The sequence below is a fragment of the Numida meleagris genome, chromosome 9 (assembly GCF_002078875.1).
Source record: "Numida meleagris isolate 19003 breed g44 Domestic line chromosome 9, NumMel1.0, whole genome shotgun sequence".
NCBI classification, from domain to species: Eukaryota; Metazoa; Chordata; class Aves; order Galliformes; family Numididae; genus Numida; species Numida meleagris.
This window is the reverse complement of record NC_034417.1, coordinates 17,850,258-17,869,827: the sequence shown is the minus strand read 5'-3', so window position 1 is coordinate 17,869,827 and position 19,570 is coordinate 17,850,258. Positions and strand designations below refer to the sequence as shown.

The window sequence follows — 19,570 nt, the reverse complement described above, 5'->3', positions numbered from 1 at the left end:
CGGGCTGCGAGGTCCGCCCGGTACAGCCGAGTCCTCCCGGGCACCGCTGGTCCTACCGAGCAGTCACAGCCCCGGGACGAGCTGTGGCGGGAGCGCGACGTGCTCCAGGGTAAGGACTAGAGGCGGCCGGAGGAGGGTGCTGTCACCGCGGTTCCATGGTGTAATGGTTAGCACTCTGGACTCTGAATCCAGCGATCCGAGTTCAAATCTCGGTGGAACCTAGAATTTTCGTTTTTCTTTTCCATATTTTTTTCCTATACGTTCTAACTATGGCCCAAAGTACTCCTTTCTCCCTTCCTCTCTGATTCTCCTTTGCGTGCACAGTTTAATACCTCTTGTATTCTCTTGGCTGCATCTTTTTCCATGTGAGGTATGAGCACCCTTCTCCCACCATGGTGCAAAACAGGGGATTGCTCCCACAGGGAGAAGGTCTCAGCACTATGTGACCCCACTCAGTCTGGGGTGGGTGATAGAGAAGCCCACCAGGTCCCACAGATCTGCCCACGACATGAGCAGTCTTCAAGCCTACAGGTCTGTGTGATTCTGTAAAGGCGCTCAACATGGCGGCTCTGCTCTTGCAGGAGATAGCAGTGAGATATTTGAGTTCATGAGGCACAAAATGGCCTCTAGGACCGTGGAGAGGTGCAAAGCTGAAACAGTGACCTGATGCTGAGGGGAAGGGAAAAGACTGGAGCATTTGTCTGCAGGAGGGTCAAAGGAGAGTGTGGAAAAAGAAAAGCTACCCTCAGAATGAGGGGTATGGAAGCAGAAGCAGCTAAAAACGTGGATGTGTATATATTTACATTTAGTTGAGGTCATCTGGAGGGAAATGAGACCTGCCAAAGGGGAACTTAGAGCTCTGAAGCGGGTGAGCGCAGCCCCAGGAGGATTTGTGCCCTCAGGGTTTGTACCCAAACAGCAGCAGGGCACCGCAGGCCTCACCCGCCATGGCCCTGCTGCCGCCCTCAGGTGCTGGGCCCTCTCCTTTCCCCTGCGCCAGGGCTGGAGGCCTAACTTGAAAGCATAAAAGTAGCCCTGGTGCCCAGATGCTTAAACCGGGGCCCTTAAGCCTTGCTCTGCTCTCAGTATGTTGGCTGCCTCGACAGCCAGAGGCCGTGCAATGATTTCTGTGTGAGAAGAGAAACCCCCGGGCACCTGCAGCATCAGTGACTGTCTGCTGGGAGGAAAATGAACCATAACCTGATCCTTTCCGCTTACAAATGCTTCCCGCTGCCTCAGAGCTTCTAAGAGAAGAAAACAAAATGCTAATAACAAAGGGACATGGGGTGGAACTAAATTCCCGCCAGCACACTGGACGACGTAGGCTGGAGCATCAGGGTCTGGGCTCACCCCGCGCCTCTGGACTGACCCTTTTTGTCTGCTGATGAACCCAAAACACCCACGATGTGGAGTCTGTAAGTGCTGCTCTCTCTCCTGCCCCTTTCAGAAGCTGATCTACTGCTCTGAGTAGTGCATTGAAATTAATAATGAATACTCTACGTGTCAGGGCTGGGGTGTATTTATAGCTGTGTTGTTAAGGCTTCCATCTCGCATCCTATTTGCAGTCCGCCTTTGAACCTTGTCATTAAAAAAACGTTAATTTTGACATGATGTTCCTCAAGCCTAGTTTCACACCCCAGAAATGCTAATGGTTTCAAAAAATTAAAAATAACACAGGTTAAGTATTTTTAGTTATCCCTCTGTAAGAGCTGTTCTCGTTTCCGTGTTTTGGGTTTTATTTGTCGGCTAGTAGCTTGGGAACAACCTTTACATATGTTTTTCATACGTGTAAGCGTTACTTCCTCTTGCGCTAAATTTCAGATGCTCCTCTGCTGGATCCAGCTCACCTGTGTAAGACAGTGGGGCACAAAGTGAGGACAACATCTCTTCTGGCTGAGCCAAAAATCACCATCCTTACATTGCTGCACTGTAATCCCTTGCTGAACTTCAAGGAGACATTAAGAAGCAAAGGCATTTTTTCCCATCATGTAACACAAAAATTCCCACAGATTGCCATGTATATGAGCAGCAGCAGGGGTTGCTTCCAGCTAAGCCAGTTTAAATGCATTTGATCGTTTTGATTAAACGCATTCTTCATGGTGCTGAGAGGCAAAACTGAAACAGCAGAAGGAGCTACAGATCTAGACGGGAGTCAGCTGACAGCAGTGTATGAGGACTTAAGTTTTATATTCTGTTCAGTCCTGGGTTAATTTTGTTCCTGTTTAGGCAAGCAGAGGATGAGACTCCACAAACCCTCAGGAAATGTCACTGTCAGTGAAGACAGTTTTGGCTGCTCTGCTCCTTCCTTGTGCCCCCTCCCAGAGCATGCTGCTGCAGTTATGGAATGGTCTGGGACACCTCCTGCACTGCTGAAACATGGCCAAAAGGCAGAGGTCAGGCCTGAAATAACAGAGGACTGTGTGCTCTGGGACTGACAGCTTTTAATGTGAGAAAAGTCATTCAGCGCTGACATTTCTGCTGCATTAATTGCCATTAGTGTCATCCTTGCGGGAGCACTAAATTCATTGCAAACCTTGAATTAATGCTCTCTCATAATTCTTTAGTTTGTGCTTGGATGCAACCATTTGCGGAGGCAGCACGTTCCAAGCAACTGGAGCAGAGACAAGGAATGATACTCAGCTGGCCCTTGGATGTTCAATTTAGTGAAGAAAAGAAGCAGAGGTCATACTTATAACTGTGTATTTATGGTTCTGTTCTGGAAATTCATGGAGCAGCTGCCAAAAAGGCCGCAGCTCTTGCCTCAGCAGTACCAGTGTGGGTTGGGCTCTTAGCTCAGAGCTGCTCAGCTCCAGGCATTGTGCATCTGATGCCTTCCTCACACCCTCCCTTCATCCTCCCTCTTCTTGCCTGTCACCAGCTCCTCAGACCCCGAGAGAAATCCTGGGTGAATAAAAGCAAGGGAAATTTTACCATTATATTCAGTGCTTGTAGTGCTCCCACAAAGTCAAGGTCTTTCTGCAGTTGGACTTGATACGGAAGTGGAAGCAAACAAGAACGGACATAATGTGCTCCCAGCTCCTCTGTCTCCATCTTCCCCATGTGCAGTTTGCAAAGTCCATCACTTTGTAGAGCGCAGTGAAAGATCTGGAGGTGGAAGTAGCAGTAACTCCAGCTCGTCCTTGAAGGGCTGTTGACCCAAATTCCCATTTCCAGATGGAAGGAGCCACCAGTTTCCCTGGGCAGAATGCAGGAAGGACAAAAGCGAACCCCCACAACCTACTTTGTTCTATCAGAGGAGAAATATTTCCTGAGGGGGAAATCCAATCAATACTTTGCAATTTTCTAAGCCACAAATCATTGCAATTATGCAAAGATAATTCAAGCTTTCCAATTCAGCTGCCAAATTAGAGGAAAGCGAACTCTTAGCACTCACTACCCTCAGCTTGCCATGTCAGTCAGAAAAAAAAGAAGCTTCAAGTATAAAACAGATCAACAGAAATAATAACAAAAAAAAAACCCTCTTTTTAAAACCCTCAACCAAATTAAAGGGTTTATGATGTACAAGGAGTTCTATTTCTCAGGTAATTCCATGGCAGGTGAAGTAGCAATAAAAATGTATGGAGTCAATTTTTCTGATGATAATTCACTAGAATTCCAGCATATACTCTTATTCTTTTTCTAGTTGTACGGCTCACATAAGAAGAAATGGACCCAATCAAAAATATTTCCTCTAAATCAGCCTTTTTCTTTCCTATCCCTGGAGCTGGAATAACAAAAGATCTCTCGCTAAACATGGACATATCCAGAGTCAAACCTCGTCCTGGTTTTGCTGTTCTCCAGAGATCTGCATGGCACTGAAAAAAGACTGGGAATGAAGCAGCTCTAGAAAAATTAGATATCTTCTGGGGGCATTTTTGCTAGGCCGATATTACAATAAGCAGAAGGGGAGGAATATCTCCTGCAGCCTTTGGGAAGAGAAATCGAATGCAGCAGACTCGATGACTTGGTGTTTCTTATGATGACTGTGAGAATGAAGTCATCGGTTTCCTGCATCCATTTTGGACTCAGCACACATCTCCTAGTCTATGTCTGTTGTCTCCAGAGGCAAATTAGCAAGACAGTACTGGCAGCTCCAGGATAACTGCTGGCCAAGATATAATTTCTGAGACGTTTTCAAAATCTTACTCTTACTAGACCTGCACAGGATTTTATTTCTTATCTAAGGCCAAAATGTACTTGCTGATGATCTATTTAGCAGGAGCATCACTACCAGATAAACACAAAGTCATCATCACATTGCCCATCATTTTCTAATTTTGATTCAGACGGTCAGCCCTGGAGAAGGAAGGAGGCAGCTTGACATCTGTGGCTGGTCCATTCACTGCTGAAACAACCAGCAGAGCAGGCTGGCTGTGCTCAGCATGGCAATGCTTGTTGTGAAGCTCTGCAATTACCCAAGGAGCCAGGCTGCGGCTCTAAAACTTTGCTCATTGAGATCATTAGAGAGCTGTCAGATGGAACAACTGGGATGGCTTTGATCTGGCAAAATACCCTTCCTCCTGTTCCCGTGCCTTGGGAACCGTCCAGTTCCCCATAATTATATTTTTTCAAGTCATTCACACAATGCTCATTGTTTTTTCATAGAGTGCAATAAGTTCTGTGAGCAAACTGAAGACTGTAACAGCAACATAGATTAATTTATTATATAGAAGTCTGGATATTTCAATGATTCCTCCATAAATACATACATAGCTGATTTTGCCAAGAAAAAAAATGACAAAACGTTGCACAGAATCCCAAAGATATTCCCTATAAATCCACTAGGTGTCCTACTGTTTACAAGTAATTAGGCTCAACTTTTATTTATTTATTTATCTGGCTATATGTCTATTTATTTATTTTTTTTTGTCCTGATTTCGCCAGTGAGAAATTAGTTTGTGTCTGTAGTGGAATTAGGTCTGGGTTTCCAGGTTGAAGAAACACACACGTCGGGGTTGTGTGACAGCAGGTCATCTGGCTCACGGCAGCAGCTCTTTTGGCAAATGCCGCCGATGTTTCCCACAGAGACCAGCTCAAGGTTATAGGCTGCAAAGAAATAGGAAAAGAATCTGCCTTTCTCTCCTGGGAATGCTAACCAAGATCCATCCGAGCCTCTCCTAAATCAACCTTGGGCTGCTATTTATAGGATTGCTAAAGTGAGCCCAGCGCTGACCTTAAAGGTGATGGCAAAATGTGTCCTTAATCAGAGCTGCTCCGCACAGGCTGCAATTTTGACATTCCTGGTCACCGTTCCAGCCCCTGATGGGCTCCTGCTGCCTGCCAGCGCTCGCGCCTGGCTGCGAAAGCCAGCACAGCACCCGCTCACGAGGTGTCCTGGCACTTCCAGCACGGAGGGCACGGCAAATATATACCAAGAAAAGCAAGCTGTAAGGCAGCCAAAGGATAGTTTTCTCATCCCCAAAATACTTGGGGCGGAGCGCATTGTAAAGCTGCGTGGCTGTTTCTCCACTGAGCAACCTGGAGCACACGCAGCGTACCAAGTGGTGCTGTATGGGACTTCCCTCAGCCGCCCTGAGATCCGGTGTTTGCACCAAGCCTCAGCATAGCAATCTTAACTTCTCTGAAGCAGTCATCTCTGTAGCTGTATAGAAAGCATCACTCACTGCATCTCTTTCAGTCCTCAGAAATAAGTATTTGCAGTGCATCGGTGAGGGATGACTACAAGCTGATTTTCTCAGACTTGTCACTGAAGCACAGATCACACTCTGGCTGTGTAAACCCCATAGGCTTACTGTCTGCCAACCGTTGCTTGCCATATTTGCAAATTCCTCTCTCATTCACTCCAGGCTCAGAGTGGTTCCACATCTTCAATTTACTCCAAATCTACATGAGGTGTGTGAGGAGAAAATCGGGTTTGTTTTCCATTCAAAAAATGCCAGAGACAAAGATGTTCTCAAACAATGAGTTTAATCTCCTTTACAGAAAGACTGCCCACAGTGATTGCCTTGCAAATAGGCACCAGCCAACTGTCAGCAGCAGCTTAATCATAGGCTGCAAGGGGAAATCAGAGGGGAACAACAGCCTCGTGTCCTTGGCCCATCAGGATTCCTTGCCATCAGGCAGCGCGCATCACGGGAAGTGCTGAGCATCTGTCCTGTGCCATGTGCTGCATTCCCACCTCACTTTCTTGCTATCTGTTTTGAAGGTATGACAGTCATTTTCCCGACAGCCTGCAAGAAGAAAAGATACTCCCATCTTCAGACTGCCTGTGTATGTAGCTACCTGCTGCAGTACCATCCATAGGCAGCCTGCGCCATATGCTGTCTGCAAAAGAGAGTAACCTGGCCCAGCGCGTGTGTTTGCTGTTATACATAACAAATACCTCAAGCCCTGCCATGATTCAGTGCATTATGCATAGGAGCCATCTGGTCCCGTAGCTTAAGAAGCAAACTAAAAAATTTGATAAAACCACAAATAGCCATAATGAGAGATACTGAAATGATGTGTTGATATTCCAAGCAGGAGTCTCCTTCCGTGGGGGCTGATCTCATCACCCATTGCCTCTTTCCTGCTCTGTTCTTTGGAGAGCTGCCGTCAGACAGGTTGCACTCTCAGCTCTGTGAGTACCTTTGGGATCCTGACAATGTGTTTCATGTGAGCAAACCTTCTGGGACAAGATTTTTCTCACTAGCCAGCTGTGCAGAAAGCAAACTGTGCAAAATGTTTGTTTGGAACGGAGCACGTTTCATGGAACTGGTTTCAAATGCACTATCAATTATGATTATTCATTAATATGATTATTCTCATCACTGTGCAGAATTATGCCTTATGGCTTTGACAGATTGAAAGGAAGTCCTTCACAACTGGCCTAGATGTTCTCAGCCCTGGGGAGCAACAAGGAGCCCAGAGCAGTGGAGGGGTAGTTTGGGACAGCTTGGATTTGAGCAAGAGTTTGTGCACAGCTTGGCCAGGAGACAGGGTTACTAAAACTGCCTTAATTGGAATTTGGAGCCAGACCAGGTTTCCCCCCTTGTGACCCTGCTTTCTGAAGTTTGGAGGGCGCAGGGAAGGCAGGCAGACAGAAGATGCCTATTTTAGTAAGCCTCTGCGGGGAACGCACACGCTTCAGAGAGGTACGCATTTGTTTCCTCTGACACTGAATTAATGGGAATTGATGTATTGATTCTGCAGTTCTCCTAAAGATTACTCCACAGTCTGGCATGTTTCCAAGCTGGTTAGCTGCAATGTGCACACAGCTCAAGACAGATATTTAATTATTCTAATAGGAATACAGTTGAAAAAATTATACTCTCTGTGAAATCCAGAAAACCATAGCACTGTGATCAGACAAATAGTGCATCCACTCCTGTTTTATATAGATTAATTCCATGTCCAGCTTTTTGTTGTTGTTGTTGTTTTAATGCAACCAACCCCTCCATAATCAGTTATGAAGGTACTTGCCACTGGTACCAATTAATTGTGTAGTTTTTGTTTTGTTTTTCCCTACTAATTTGAGGGTACACTTTTCAGAGGAAATGCAATCTGCTGTTCTGTGTGCGTGGAGCGCATAGGATTATGGCAGGGCTCTACCAAAACAAGCTACTACTACTACTACTGTTAAGCAGTAATAACTTGAGACAGTCATTCACCAGTCTCCAGGGTTTGAATCGACTCTTTTTGTGGATTTTTCCATGTGTAACTATTTAAATGTACTACCTGATATGCTCTACTTGCAGACTGTCTGAATACCCCTGCCAAGCAAGCTCCTGGTCCTAGATATGAGGCAGCATCTTGCATTAGGGATGGAGTAACCGCCTTGCGTTTTCATGCTTTGATCAGTGTGTCGCTGCTTGTATGATCTCACTAGGAAAGTTACTTGATGTTTCTTTATTTTGAGTGTCAGCATGGTTCCTGAAAATCTTTGAAGTCATCCTATTTCATTTATTTTCTGGCAAAGCGGCATCCATCTGCAGTTTAAGAATAGAACATGTTAAAACTGCACATAAATCCGAAGCACAGAACGTAGAGTTTCTGGGCAAAATTCTCCTCCTGGTTACACTTACGGAACTCCTGAGCAGTGTCTTCATCTTTCTGATTGCTACTCTGAAACCCATTCCCATTTCCTCACGTCAGACCCAAAGCTTCTACCATATACGGATGAATGTGATTTCATCACAACTGTTGTAATTTCCTAGGGAAACGTACAATTTCAGAGGAAGTACTGAAGATGCATTTACAGTACACGGGCCTCAGCGCTCTAAGAAACGTAACGCTGTCAGTTATTCTGTTTGTAGTTTTCCACGCAAACAAAAATACCATGTAGGTGGAACTGCTGAACTATCTGGAGCAGAGATTTCCTCCACATACACAAGCGGGGAATCTGCACTGTATGGCTGAGCCCATTTTTAGAAAATAATGTTCAGCAGCTCTTTCTTTAAACAAAGAAATCGCTGGCTGTCAGTTGTTTGATATTTATTTTTGTGTAACTGTTCCTGGTCTGCCCGTGCTATAGAAATGCGGTTCTTCCACAAGAAGACAGATTGCCTGGGCTGGGACCCCCCCTTCTGATTCGGGGAAGCACATGGTTTCCTTACAATGCCACTGATGATTATAATTACTGTTCAGTATACGGTGCAATTGTTATTGGTGTTTAAAACAAAACAAAACAAGACAAAGCAGTTGTGCAAAGGAAAACACAGCATTAGAACAAAATAATTGTAAATTAGGAAATGGTTGACCTTCAGGAGATAGCTCCATCTGCAGTGTCTGCTATCCAGTGTTCCTTGTGATCAGAACATGGAAAGAAAAACATCCATTAAGTATCCCCATATCCCTCTGGAAAATAATGTCCCCCGTTCTGTAGGTATAGCAATTTACATCTTCTGTTCAGCAGCTGCCGGTGTCAAAGGCCAAGCAAGAAGGACGTGGAATGCAGAGCCTGAAGTTTTTCAGCAGTCGCTAAAGGCAAAACCATCTAAAGCTGTAGCAGATGTTCCCTTATTTCCTGTCTGCTTATCAGCCCTGCAAAGACACTTCTTCTTTGTGCTTGTTATGCCAAGTGTAACTATGGAGATCTAATACAAGCTGCGCAAGAGCGATACCGTGAACGGCTCTTTACGTATTTGGTTATGAATGATCAAGCAAAAAAATTATGGTTTCTAAGAACTCCCTCAAAGTTCTCAGCACACGCAGTAGTCATAGCCCTCTTACAAGAAAGCAGCAGTGCACCAAATGATTTAAGAAATCGTATGTTATTGCGGCTCTGTAAAGAATAATTAAATATTATTACTGAATTGTTGCTCCTTGGACCTTCCTCGGGATCCTTTCAATCCAGACCTGCCCTTCCAGCTGGGAGGGCTGTCAGAGTGCAGCCCATGCGATGCATTTAGGTGACACCAGCTGAACCATAGCCGTGTGCCGTGCTTGATGGTATTTGTAGCCTTTACTTTAAAATAAAAAAAGTAAATGAGTATCTCCTGGGATACATTTCTGTGGTGAAATTCTTCACTACCCTCAGCTCACGTGCCTTGAATAATGGCAGAGTGGAGATGTTAGTTTGGCCTCAGCACGTTCACGTTTTGCTAGTTGTTCCCAGTACACAAGAAATGAAGAGCAGCATATCCCGACTGCATCACTTGGAGGTGAGCACAGTTCTTCGGGTGAGTTCTGAGAAGGGATGCAGTAAATGTACTCAAAAAGCAAGACATCGCTTCTGTGACTGGGTAAGTGAATCTTCAGGTGAAGCATTCAAAAATAAGGGGCAGCATTTAGAATTAGACTGTAAGGGATAACATAGTAGAAAGGTGGATAGATGAGATGGCTTAACAGGGTTTCATTGTGGTCAAATTAATTCAGTTTAAATAATTAATTCTCTTTTAAATTGACTCTAGTCTGCACGCTTGACATTTTGGAAGAGCTGACATTCCCTGGCCTTCTGGTAAACACTTTTGCATCTGTTTTCCATTGTCTCCTTCTTGAAATAATCCTTGTCACTAACAGGAACCATCAGCAGCATGGAACAAATTGACTTGCCAAGGACATTTCCTCCAACCCCATTATTTATACTGGAAGTATTCTTTTTTATATTACAAGACACAATGATTTAAAGAATTTGCCATATATCAAGATAGCTTAATGCTGCCACTATGAGTCAAATTCAAACTTGGTTAAGTGAATTGTTTACATTGCATCAACATTTGGCCATACTTTTTGGAGGAGGCGATCAAGCAGTCACTAATGAATCCTCAATTCCCTCTGCTGGTGCTGTCATGCAGAGCTCCACACAGAGCTCCCCGCAGTATGAAGGGTATGGATCAGATGTGTCACTCTCACTCCTCTGCTGTTAGCAGACTGATTTAGAGACGTAAGTGGATGAGTTGGAGTAGGTTGGATTAAGCAAATAAGTTTTGTACTTTTTCCTCAAGGTGCTTTCATTTGCAGTCACTCTCATCTCTTTTGTCAGCCCCAGGCTGTGGACCAGTTGCTGAGAAAGCAACTCCTCTCAACATTCATGTTGAAGGTGGCAGAGCTTTTCTGGCAAATGGATACAAACATGAGGAGTCAAGAGTGCTCTGCACGCACGAGGGGTCTGTTGAGGGTTCCTGTGGGTAAACTGGACCAAACCCTTGGCGAGCTCAGCAAAGGGCAGAAGCACGATGTGACCTATATTCTCGGTGAGTCACCACTAAGATTCACTGTTGTTCTCTGTTTACCTCTGTTTCTGGGCAGTTGCTCACATTTTGAGCAAGTACATGCTTACCTAGTTGAATGGGTAGATCAGTACAATTAGAGCCCAACAGAACAGGGTCAGTAGTTATAATAATATATGGGAACATTCCAAAGCAGTTACAGAAGAAAAGAGTTTCAGATAATTAGGAGAGGTGTTGGACAGTGATACAGATTTTAAAAGTACCCAAGGTAAAATAACAGATACTAAAAATATCTGTATTGAAATGAAACTCTCATGAGTCAGTACTTGAGCCAACTTCCACATTTTGGGAATTTGTCATGCAATCATCCAAATAGGGTAGATTACAGTGTATCTCCTTCATCTGGTGGGCTTGCACTTACCCTTCAAGGCATCATCTGCTGAAAAAGACACATCTGACTTAACAGTGCAATTGCAATATTATTTAATATGTCCTGAACAAGCTGTAGCTTTTAAAAAAATGGGTTTTATTTCTACCTAGAAAAAAATTCTAATAATGAAAGCTCTCTGTCTTGTATGACAAATTCACTGACAGCAGGGCCTGAGATGCATTCTTTCAGTCAATCAGGATGCATTTTTTAAATACCCATGACTCTCTAGCTAATAGTTCAGCAATGATGAGTCTAGCTTGCAAGTGAAACTCTGAAATGCCATTTTTTCCTTCATTCTGCAGAAGGTGTGTTCTGAGTAGGTACACCATTCCCAAAGTTTTGAAAGCACTGAAAGAATTTAAAGTATTTTGATAGAAAGAAGCATTTTGAAGTGCTGTGGAGTTTCAGAAAAGCAGTAGAGCTGTGCTACAAGAACATCGGCTTTAATTTGGGTCAGATTTTAAATGCAGATGTATCTGATGCATTTTCCTGGAAACTCTGCATGACAGTTAGTGAGAAGAGTGACCTGATGTTTGCTCACTGTACAAAAGAACTGCTCTGTTTCCTGATGTCATTTGAATGAAGCACTGCTCTTATTTCCAAAGTGGGATACTGTTGAAGCTTGGTTGGGAGCAAAGCTTTTCTCATGGAACAGTGTCAGGCAGGGAGTATAAAATATCTCTTTAGTGCATTTTGACAGATCTCCATCTGACTTGTCAGTTTTCTGAATTTTAATCATCTGGTTTTATTTCCAGATAATGAGTATTTATGTAACTGACATGCCTTATAAATGAATATGGAAATGATTCGATGATATTAATTGCAGGTCTTATGGTTTCAATACTTAACAAATTAAAGGCAAATGGTGACGTGGATTGTTTTTGAGTTTATTAACTTAGTAATTGTGGTTGGTTTTATTTTAACATGACTTCCAAATGTTGGACAGTGTTTCCTCAACTAAAGGAAACTATACTATGTGCTTCAGCGTATCAAAGGATACAAAAGGGTAATAAAATACAAAAAGCATCATACACAGGAAGTAGTAAATGGAAACCGAGATTTCAGAACATATGTCTACGAAGCACATAAATCAGTTTTTCTTGTAGAATCTCATCTTATGTGTTCTTAGTCCATTACTCAAAAATGAGATAGTTTTAAAGTAATTGTAATACTTTGCACTTCTATAGCTGTTTCTCTCAAGAATCTCAGTAGTGTTCTACAAATATTAATTAAGGCTAATTGTATCCCTGAGAAGTGGTTAACTGACAGATATACTTCACTTAACCCATCATTATATGAGTGATCTTTAGAACAAAATAACAAAACTTTAAACAGCAGGAGAGCCTGAAGTAAGCAGTGGGGCCTCTTTAGGTACATGGAATGCAATTACTTGAAGGTAAACCTAAGTGCAAAAAGTGAGGAACTGAGATGGGGAGTGACCAAATGTGGTTTTTAATCTGGTCTAAGAGGAGGTACCCACAGCATCAAATGGAATGACTCTGGGTGATGAATCAGACTGATTCAGAGAAAAGACTGCTATTTGTAGAAATTGCCTGCAGCTGGGCCAAGGAGCATGAGTCCAAAGGAAACCTGTAAGGCTGATGCGTGAACAGCGGTGATAACAGTTAAGTCCTTACTCTCAGTCCTGAGGTACAGGAGCTGCCGAAAATAGCAACAAAACAGCAATATCAGTGCGTATGTTTACAGCCTGAGACTGTTATTTTTGCTGGCAAATCTGCACGCATTATTTCCTTCCTGCTATTACTCCACAAAGAGAAGCTTTTGTTACCATGCTTTAGTGATGAGAGCAATACTTAGTGCTGCACTGGACAACAGGTTGTTGTTGTTGGGACGTGTGTTAGGACTCGGTCCATCCTCGAGCAACCCTTCTGCTGTTCCATTCTCCAAAAATCTGCTGCAAATATTTGTTTAAGAGCTTCTGTTGTCTACAGGAAGAGCCACTCCAAAAATACACTCCAGCTGTACATATTTATTTGCCTACTAATGACAGGAGAAGAGGTGTGGCATCACTTGCTTGATACCCCAATGCGCAGCAACACAGCAAAGCTCAATGTTAACTGCTGTCTCACCAATGAACACCAGTGGCCATCCATCATTTGAGATTTGAGAGTTGCTGCAATGCCTTGTGAGTAGATCTAGTGTCTGCTGGGGAAAACTTTATGATGCACGGTCCTAAATCTTCAGATGCACACTTTGAAATTCTGTGGAAGAAAAGTACCATTGAAAAATGAAATGATGATGAGTTTGCATCAGTTTTTTTACTTGTAGAAAATACTCAGAAACATTTGAGTCCCCTCTTTGGGAAAGTTTTCTTTCCTTTTTGCTTCCCAGCATTTCTGAGCTGTTGGGACTGCAAAGTCTCACATAAATATTGGCAATAAAACCTTGCTGAGAAAGTCTACCTGCTGGAGAAAAATCTGCTCATTTTATCCAAGTGGAATGTCTAGACACTCCAGTTAGACTTTATCCTTGCTCATATACAACAAAATTCTCTATTTGCATTTTGTGAATTGCAGTTCATGGCACATATGACTCCGATGCCTACGGAACCCCCCTGCAGTGCTTCTGCTGAGCTCAGTGGCCTTTGGATCAGGCCCCAAGTTTGCTTCAATTCACCATATTTTCATCTGCTTCAGTAAATACTTTATCTAGAGAAGGGCCTGAGACTTCTTTTTTGCATACATGCATGATATTCTATTGCCTCTTTTATAATTTATAACCAGTAGTTTCCCTGGAGTGCAAAAGCTTTTCAGAAAGACTATACTTGAAGCAGTAAAAGGAAGGATAACTGCACCGTTGTAGTGCTGCATCATAACATTTAAATACATTATTATTTCATAATCTGTTCTAGAGTTTAATCATTACAGGCAGGGACAGTCTCTCTATGTCAAAAGGGATAGAATCCAGATTTTAAAATAAGCATATATTAAAAAAAAAAATGCTCCTTCTGGTGTGATTCCAGCTTGCCAAAGGCTCCATTTCATTGCATAAGCCTCTGGATGTAGATCCATTACTGTATCATAAAGTGGGTTACTGGACAGGGTAAGGCAATCCATCCTCTGAAATGCAGACTGTTGCTTTGCCAGTTACATGGTTTATACTTATCCATTATCATTATCTTTATAGTTATTTTTACTGATGTTACAGATGTGCCATGTCTTTTTGGAAGGCATTGTCTTGGGTTCTTTTGGAGCCTCATTCTTCCTCCATAGAGATGAGAATTAGCAAATCACACAGCACAGCCAAATGAGTTCAAAATGAATAAAATTGGTAAGAAAACGGGCAGATTAAGCCCTAGATTGCTTACTTAAGTAACTGAAATAGTTTTGCCTATGGAAGCCAGTTTCTGCCAGGAAATAGTGGAATAATAATAGCTTTTATTTTTTTTTTCTGAGTACTCTTGAAGCCTCATGAATTATAAGTAGTCAGATCTCACAGTCCCGAGCTGAAGTCTGTTAAAACCTTGTCCTAGGACAGAGAAATTCTCGATTCCATTCCTGGCACTGTCCCTGACCATCTGTCACTTGTCCTCTGCCTTGCTTCAGTTTACCCATGTGTAAAAAGCACTTAAAATAAACAAAACCATGCTTTGAAAATGACTTCAGTACCACAAGCTAGAAATCTGGGGGTTGCAACATGGCAAAAAATGGATCTGTGGTTGCCAATCCACAGAAACCTTGTGAGTCTCCCTGGCTGCACTCCTGGGGAAGCTAAATCTGACTGAAGGCGCTCCACCCCATACTTGACAGAACACCATGCTGAGCGTCACATTGCTGCCCACCTGCAGTACACATGGCGGTTGACTTGTTTAATTGACTTTCAATGCATGCTACGAATCTGATCCAGCACTGACTGGAATTAATAGGAATGCATCTATTGACTTAATGATCTCTGGGTCAGCCTCCGTGTGTGTGCAGAGATCTCTGCCTTGAGATCCCCAGTGTTCCCCTGAAGGGAAAGGCTTTGTTTGACTGACACATAGACCCACTTCTGTGCAGCGAGCCTGCAGGAGCTGTGCACACAGTGAATGTCTCTGCCTGTACAGTAACACTATTCACTGATGTTGCTCTTCATTCAGAAGCAAATACAGCACTATAGTCATTATTGCTCATAGACCCTTTCACACGTGACATTAGTCGAAACTTGATGTGGAAAATTGATGACAAGCTATGGAGGAAAGCTTTGCAGCTAGATATAACATAGGAGAGGTGGCTTGATGGAGGTGTTGACAAGCTAGTAATGAAAAGGAGCATTACAATTACATGTGCTAGTGGGGACCTGGGGATGAAACTATGCCACAGCCATCAGAGAGAGAGCAGCAGGTAGGTCACAGGGAGAAAGCAAAAGAGGGTTGGTGAAACCGGGGGAGAAGGAGGAGGAGATGGAAGAACAAGAAGGACAGGATGGAGATAAGCAGTGTGGGTAGCTGTGATGGTGGGATTGGGCAGAAACTATTTTGTTTGGTGTTTTTATCAGGAGTTGCAAGGTAAGGTCTGCATCCCTGGCTCCAATTTGTTGATGTTAACACAAAATGTAATTAAACATAGATAAGTCCCTAGAGTACAGAATTGGTGGTAGGAAACAAACAGGTTGGGCTATAAATTAACTGGAAATCGAAGACACATACATAAAAGTTACCTATTATGTGATCTGAAAAGTATAAAAACTGCCATGGAAAGTTTAAGAATGCTGCTTCTGTAAAATTAAAGTTTCCATTAGAAACTGACAAGAGTATTCTAATGGAACCTAAACTCCAAAACTATTTGACTATTGAACTGTGTCAGTGCAGTGACTTTGTGTCAGTTTACAGGCAGCTGAAACAGTACTTAAGAGCTGAAACAATGCTCTGGTGGGTCTGTTCCTACCTTAGAATGGAAGATAAAATCCATCCTTGAATGTAAACACCAAAGATCTAAACATTATACCTGCATGAAAAATGAACAAGGGAAAAGAACACAGAATACGATGAATATCAGTCACTGGCACAAGCTAAAAGATGGACTTTATTATTGCTAATTATTTGAAAACACTTCCAGGATCAGAATTCGTCCAAAATGATCATAGGATGTAGGAATTTTTCTAACAGAGCACCACATAATCTAAGGACTCTTTACAGAATACAGACAAGCTTCCTGCAAAATACCGAGGTACTGGGTTCTTGTTTTCTTTATTTACTCCACTGAATACCGTTGAGAGATAAAATGTCCATATGGGTGTGGCAATAAATGCATTTTACGCAGCAAGACAAGAAATGGGCAATGTTCTTGTAGTCCCAGCCTGGGAGAGAGGTTGACACAATCTTCAGGCAGTGCACTGTAGATCAAAGAAGAGTCAGACTCAGCGCACAAAAATCAAACCTGGCAGCACAAAGCTGTGTCTGCGTGTGCAGGCTCGCACATGGGTGCCTCTGCCTGGGTCGTGTCAGCTGCTCCATTTCCTATATGGTGTGTAGGAGGAGCAACATTGCTGCTATAGAAAGTTGTATTAATTAAAAAGTAGGGGGGAAAAGCAATGTTTTGCGCTTTTTAATTTTCACGTTCTTCTTTTCAGCCAGAATTTCAAGAGGGATAAGTTAAATCTATATAGTAAGTTTGAACATACTTAAGCACTTAGAGGCCAAATTCAGAACTGTATCTGACTTTTCCCTTTGTAACAGGCCACATCAAAACCCTCTGAGACAAATATCCATAACTGAGGGAAGCTTGAACTCAAAGCCAAAATTGCATGGTTGGAACCTATCCCTAAACATCACTTCAAAAATAGCACATCAGTACATTTGGAAACAGGAGTGCAGCCCGTCGGGTGCCAGGAAAGCAGCGCTCCTGTGTTCCAGTGCAGGCAGAGGGCTCTTTTTGTTGTGCTCAGCAACATCTTGACACGCTGCACTAATCTTAGCTGCGCGCTCTTCAAAGATTATTTTTGTCTCAGGTTCTTTCATAGCCTTTGATGCAACAACCTTGTGTGGGTTACATCAGGCCTGTGGGAAATCCACAGAACCCGTTCTGTTTTCAGATACCTACTGCCCCACCGACGGACACCACAGGTGAGTGAGGCTGGACTATTAGGGCCAGAGATTCATTTCTGGTTAAATGAAAAGTGCTGGAGAGGGAGAAGCTGTGGGACTGGGGGGGGGAGGAGAGCTGGGCAAACGGTCCGTTGCATTTCGGGCTGTGCTGGAGGGGTTCTGCTGACCCCCACAGCTCAGGGAAGGAGCCGGCAGGCCCTGAGCGGGGGACGAAAGGAGAGAAGCGGGGACCGCTGGGCCGAGGCGCTCGGCTGCGGGCCTGCTCTGTTACACAGAGCCGGCCTCCTCCGCGGGGGTCTTGAGGCGAACCGAGCCTTCCCGCTCGGCCCCAGCGATGGGCGGTGTGCGGTGTGCGGTGTGCGGTGCTGTGCGTGGGGGAGAACAATCCTCCCGCCGCGATCACGAGCCGGCGCGCGCCTCCCCCCGCCCCCGTGACAGCCAAAATGGCGGCGCCAGGAGGCGGCGCGGAGGGGAGGGGGGATCCCGCCTGAGCCGCCCACACGGCGGGAGGCGGCGGAGGCGAGCCAGGCTCCGCTAGGATGAGATAAGGGCGCGGGGACCGAGCGCGTTTCCCCTTCCCCGCGCCCCTTCGCCACCCGCTGCTCGGCGCCGGGGTAGGAAGCGTCGGCGGCCGTTCCCCCGCCTCGGGGAGCGCGGCCCCGTGTGAGGTGAGGGCTGGGGGGCGGAGGAGCGCCGGGCTGTGGGCGCGGGGGGCGGGGGGGATGTTCTCCGAGCAGATATTTGGGGCGGGGGCCTGGGGCGGCGGGGAAGGAGTTGTGCAGTCCCCGGCGGAGTGAGGGGCCCGGCGTGGGCCGCGTCGAGCAGCGCGAGCTCGGGGCCGCCCTCACGCGGGGCTGCGCCGGGGGCTGGGGGGGTTGGGGGCGGGCGGCCATCTGCGCCTCGGTAACTTTCCGTTGGGCTGCGGCGGGAGGGGAGAAAACTTTCTCCTCTCCCTCCCAACCCCTGAGGTGATTCGGGGCCCAGCGGAGCCCCCGACCCGGAGCGGAGCCCCCAGCCCGGCCTGCGGGCCTCGGGCCGCGTCGCTCGTTGCTCCTGAGGCGAAATCCCCTCCGCGCTGCCATGTTACGGAGCGGGGCAGGACCGGGGACAGGCTCGACCCGAAACGCGCGGCTCCCAGGTAGGGCACGCTGCCTGTCTCGGGCAGGTGCTGCCCGGTCGTATTTTTGTTGTGACTTTACCCTCGGCTCGCGGAACGCGGCTGACTTCCAGCTGGATTAACGTGGCACGCTGGACATCAGCCCTGACATTTTCAGTTTTGTCCCGTCATGATGTCTGCACGCAGCAGGGATCGCTGGCCGAGGAGCGGTAGTATTTAATAACTCCTCAGCAGTGGTTGTTTTTCTGGAGTCGTTTCAAACAGGATTTTAACGTGGGCTGCCCCTGAGAATGTGGATTTCTAGAAATGAGTTCCCGGTGCCCGGTTCTGAAGTTTCAGCTTTCTGAGTTAACTGAGCGTTCTGCATGGCTTTTTACTTCATTTCACAATTTTTCTCTGAAGCTGTTGCTCAACTAGAGGTTTCTGTAAAGAGCGTAACACTATGGTATGTAATCTTTTCACTTTCTGAATGATTAAACACAAGTATTTGATATTGATCTGTGATGATTTAGGAAAAGGAATTGAGTTAGCGTAGCCAAGGAGTGAATGGATTATTTCTGTGTGTTGTGCAGACCATCTTACTTTGTGAGGGTCTCCCATTTCTCTTTTTGTTTTTTTAAAAAAAATCATATATTTAGTGAAACTCAGTCCTGTATTTCAGAGCTGGAAGTGTCCGGGCACCTGTAGAGGGGATGGCAAAGTGGGACTGCATCGCTGGGAAACCAGGCAGTGTTTCTGGGGTCACTGTGAGCTGGCATTGAAATGGTTTAATTATCAGGAACACGGCATTTGTTTTTGTGGTTGACTTTTGGGGAAGGAGAACACTGCATGGAGCCTTACAGATGAAATAGGAAAAAAACCCCTGAGCTTCTCTACTGCCTTAAGAGCTTGCATAATGTGCACATTTTACTTATTCTAGAAACATTAAGGTCTAGCTGGATGAGGAACTTTGCTGAAGTTTATAAACAGTTACTGCTGCTTTTGAACATGCTTTACCCAATGGGCTCTTCTAAATCCTGCAGTTACCAAAACTAGCACAAAAAGGATAAGATCTCCTTCTATGACTATATGACTATATGACACTATGCCAAAAGGCACTATGACTATTTTTCAAAAAACAGGCTTGCTTAGAAATATTTTTCCCATACGAAGAGCATTCATGTGCTGAAGTTTTGGTACTTCTTGTAGCAGCGTGGTTGCCGGCCCACGTTTCTCATGAGCAGCTTGCTCTCTGTGCTCTGTCGTGCCCATATGGAGCTTAATGGAATCTCTATATGTGTTAATGGCAATACCAACTATTTTGTATTTACATAGCCAGAGTTAATTATTAGTTAGCAAAGGCATAAATATTGACAGAGCCTGACTTA

At 44.8% G+C, this 19,570-nt stretch overlaps 1 protein-coding gene and 1 non-coding gene across 9 annotated transcripts in view; both read left to right on the top strand.

Moving 5' to 3' along the window:
• On the top strand, positions 150-221 carry TRNAQ-CUG. Its single transcript has one exon. It is a non-coding gene; the product is annotated as a tRNA-Gln (tRNA).
• DENND4A (DENN domain containing 4A) overlaps positions 17,507-19,570 on the top strand; it is a 48,235-nt gene continuing 46,171 nt past the window's right edge. For 6 of the 8 annotated variants that reach the window (XR_002442019.1, XR_002442022.1, XR_002442020.1 and 3 more), the window contains exon 1: positions 17,507-17,754. The gene's annotated coding sequence lies outside the window, so the exon portion shown is untranslated. Of the gene's footprint in view, positions 17,755-17,986; positions 18,225-19,570 lie in introns of those variants that run through there. The other 2 variants (XM_021407899.1, XM_021407898.1) reach the window with 1 other exon arrangement.